Genomic DNA, 4,418 nt, shown 5'->3' on the forward strand with positions numbered 1-4,418 from the left:
TGCTTGAAGGGGGGGAATAGTTGGGCATTTACAAAGGGGGGGGGGGGGCGTTGAGGGAGATTTTGTCTGGGTAATTACTCTCCCTGCCTGCAGGGGGAGACGAATGGTATGCTGTGGTGTACCCTACTGTCATCCATATTAACTAAACAATAACTCTAAATCACAATTCCAACGCTTTCAAGCATTCGTTCCAGAGTTTTAAGTCAGCATTTGATGTATCTGGGGGGCGCGGTGAGATCGGCAACTAATAGAATCGTGCCACGTATTTGATAATGTGTGTGTTTCTGTTTTTGATATGCCGGTGTTGACGGTCACCGCTCTGTTGTTGCAGGCATCCGGAGTATTCTGAAGCAGGGCTCTGTACAGAGGGTTTATAATGGACTCCAAGGATACTAGCACAGACACAGCCTGGACTGAGTTATCTGTCTCTCTCTCTATCACATACACTCATACACACACCCACACACACACACACACACACACACATCTTCAATCAACAGGACCGGGCTCCATGATTCTGGCCAGGGTGTATTTATTATTTTCAGATGGTTCTCGGAATGGCTTGAACCCAATTTGTTTTTAATGTTCTACATTTCGACAGCAGTTGCACAATTGCAGGTGTTTTATTTGAAAGGATGCCATGTCTCTGTTGTACTTATTCTTTTTTTTTTTTTTTTTTTTTGTACCCAAATGATATTGTAATAAGGCCTTTTTATTTTGTATTTAAAAAAACTAAATCTTTATTTCTCTGAGTGAAGTCAAACAAACGGTCTATTGACGTGTCGACCAAGACATCTGCTGAACGATGAGCTACTGAAGAACAAGAAGATCTCCGTACCAACTCTCAACCCGTGCAAGGCATTTGTTTTTTTATTTCTTTTCTTTTTTACGAATGTAACGCTTTGTTCTGGTCCGACTCCTGTTCAATACTTATTTTGTAAATAGGGAAGTACAAAGCTCATCCGTTTTAGTTTCCCTACTTCATGTTGGCTCCTACTTCCACGTTGCAACAGGGGAGAAGAAGCTCCGCCCCCTGTTCACTGTGACGAGAGTTGACCTCTTGAATTACACGGAGACGTTGTACTCTGGAGGAATCGGGGCACGTCCTCCGGCGCCACTGTAGGAACATTTAGTTTCGCACACCTCCGACACTCTTTTAAATCAAAGGGACCTCACAGAAGAGTATCAGCATTCCTGTTGCTGCTCTTGACCGGCAACCATTTGGTTTATAATGTGACTTTTAGGATTTCACTTGGCTCTGTTTTTACTATGGTCTGCAACACTGCCTCCCAATGATATGAGAGGGCCATGACCTTAAGGGGGCAGGGGGAGGGTGGGTGATGTACTTTTGACTGCTGATATAAATAAAGATTTCTACAAATTCTGATGATGTCAAACCCCAGATTAACCAGCAGGTGGCATCAGAGTCTAGTTGGTGGCCATTGAGGAGTAATCGTGACCTCCAAGCTGCAGTGATGAGCAGGACGTTTCTTCCCAGGAGTCAGGCAGCCCACCCTGACATGTCGAACTGACCACAACAAAGTCCTTCAATATGTCTATACACCAGGTGTTCCTAACATTCATTGATTTTTGATATGAAAAACAAAACATGTATTATGGTCATAATATGCAAATCAATAGGCAACAGATTTGTCGAAAGAAAGTAATGTTTCCAATATGTGGAAATATGGTTACGGATTTTTAACAATCAGTAAATGTAAGGTTTCCCCCAATGAAACAAAACATTTAAAGCACCTATTTTTTTAAAAACTGGTCTTGGAGATTGACGAGGTAAACAACTTATTTTACGCTGAAAACCCTAAATGGGCTCATGCTCATGTATCTTTATGTTTGTGAGGACTTATTTTATTGTGAGGGTGGAAATATTTTGCCTGGTAAATAATGGTCTGCATGAACTGATTTATGTTGTCACCTGAGGACACAACAATACTCTAAATACTGAATTGACACATTATCACCTTTTATAGAGCTTCAGCTAAAAGCCTATTTACACAAGTCATGCCGAGTCAAGTTTCTGGCTACACGACGGACGAGAGACCAACACTCGCTCTTCTTTTAGCTCGAGTTTGTTCTCCACCAACGACTGGGGCCAAACAAAACAACACTTCTCCACGACATTTAAATAATGATTCGCTACACCAAGATATATAGTTGAGCAATGGCGTCCCGAGCAGGGAATGAGCGCCATGTAGAGAATGCGTGGAGGCGGTGTTCTTCAAATGTAGCACCTTTTAAATATTTCTCTATACTCACCCGCCGGTTAAGGACATCGTGTGCCGGCTATCGGCTTTTCTTTCTTTGCTGCTGCTATTTGCAGGAAGAACTGAGACAACGAAGAGGCCCACGACTCTAAAATGCATTTGCTAAAACACTCCACAGAGAGAATAAGTGATCATTTGCTGTCCGAATGTTTAGCATTATTACTGCAGCTTTAAGGTTGGGCACTGGAGAGAGACAAGTAGGTGGACCATGTGACACGAGGAATACCCTGAACACGTCTTGACCCCGTGACCCCTCAGTGGTTTTACTTCTCCGTCTGTTTTACAGTAACGGCTGCCATCTCAAACACAAGTGGCTCACACACAGACACACACACACACAGACACACACACACACACACCTTGTGGGTGGAGGAGTCTGTCTGCATGGGGGGAGCAGGGGATGTCCACAGAAACATATTCATGATACGTTTATATTGTGGTAAATGGTGTCCACATCTGCCCACCAGTGTTCATGTCACAGGCTCTTTGTGTGTGTGTGTGTGTGTGTGTGTGTGGCGGGGGGGGGGGGGTAATAATCTCCCACAATAGATATTGCATGCGTGCATATCCTACATATACAACATGTGCTTATGAATGTGTGTGTGTGTGTGTGTGTGCGTGTGTGTGTAATGAACTCCCACAGAGATAGCAGGGCTGTGGTGAAAGGGAGTTTCCTCCCCGGCCCACCACAACATCCCGGAGTCATTTTCAGACCGAAGAGGCTCCAGAGAGAGGAGACGCTTTGTGATCCGGCTCCGATAAAAACATCTCACCGTTTCACCTCGCAGACATCACGGGCCAACTAGCGCCGGCTAACACGGTCACTCGTCCGACCCGCCGCTGCAGTTCTTGTCGACGCAAACGTGCCACAAAACGAGGATCGTTTCAAGAGACACGGCTCACGTTTCCAATGTCAGGATCGGCGAGAACTTTGTGACTGTGTGTGAGAGGCTGAGTTATGTTGGGGGTTTCACCGGTCGTCTACAAATGATATCTTCTAACCATTTGTAATTACTAATTGCAGAGCACATGAGGGCAGTAGTGCCTCCTCAATCAAATCCCTCTCTAAATCACTTTTTATTACCCACAACACTCACCAGAGTAGTTGGCCTACGAGTGTGTATGTAGTGTGTAGTGTGTTCTGTGTATGTGTGTGTGTGTGTGTTTGGAAGAGAACGCCTGCACTTGCCAGTTGTTGATGCAGATAAGCACAGGGATCACACTTGACCCTGAGAGTAATGACTTCTAAGAGTAGCTGCAGGGTTAAGAGAGGCGCAGGCTGAAGGAGGCTAATTGAGCTGTGTGTGTGTGTGTGTGTGTGTGTGTGTGTGTGTGTGTGTGTGTGTGTGTGTGTGTGTGTGTGTGTGTGTGTGTGTGTGTGTGTGTGTGTGTGTGTGTGTGTGTGTGTGTGTGTGTGTGTGTGTGTGTGTGTGTGTGTGTGTGTGTGTGTGTAGCGGCGGCGCCAATGGATGTTTTGACCTGCTCTGACTCGGCAGTGTGCTCGGTTAATGGTGCCTGACCTGTCAAATGCAGGGATTGTAAAGAGTGCAGCTCACCAAAACAACACCAGAGTGGGACGTGGAAACGTTACATCTGATAACCCCCCACCCCCCAACTAAGAAAGGTCCTATTCTGACAACAGTGTGTTGTCTTATTATGTGTCACACGCGAAAAGAAATGGCGAGAAGTCCGCAGAGTAGACTGATCTCCTCTTCTTAATGGCCATGATCACATATAAAGGTTGTGTTCAAGGGCTGTGTGTACAGACAAACTGCAGGATTTCCTCAAAACTGTCGTGTTATTCGTCAGCCTGGCCAGCGAAATTAATTCAATGTTTCTCGGCCGCATCATTTTTAGATCTACATCTGGTGATTTAGATCATGATTGAGATGATTTAGGTTTTTTCTTGTGGAGTGACGACAGAAGAACACTGCATGAGAATAAACTTTATAGTGAGATAGAGAGCTTTTAATAGGGAGGCGGGACATTGGCTCTCTCAGTCCTCTGCTGAGCTGCAGTGAGGGTCAACTCAACCACTCAGCTCATCTGACATGTGTCCAATGTGTGTGTGAAGTTATATCATCAACACCACGACACACACACACACATGCCAAGAAGAGGACACCAGAGGAGGAG

The sequence above is a fragment of the Pseudoliparis swirei genome, chromosome 2 (genome assembly GCF_029220125.1).
Source record: "Pseudoliparis swirei isolate HS2019 ecotype Mariana Trench chromosome 2, NWPU_hadal_v1, whole genome shotgun sequence".
Lineage (NCBI taxonomy): Eukaryota > Metazoa > Chordata > Actinopteri > Perciformes > Liparidae > Pseudoliparis > Pseudoliparis swirei.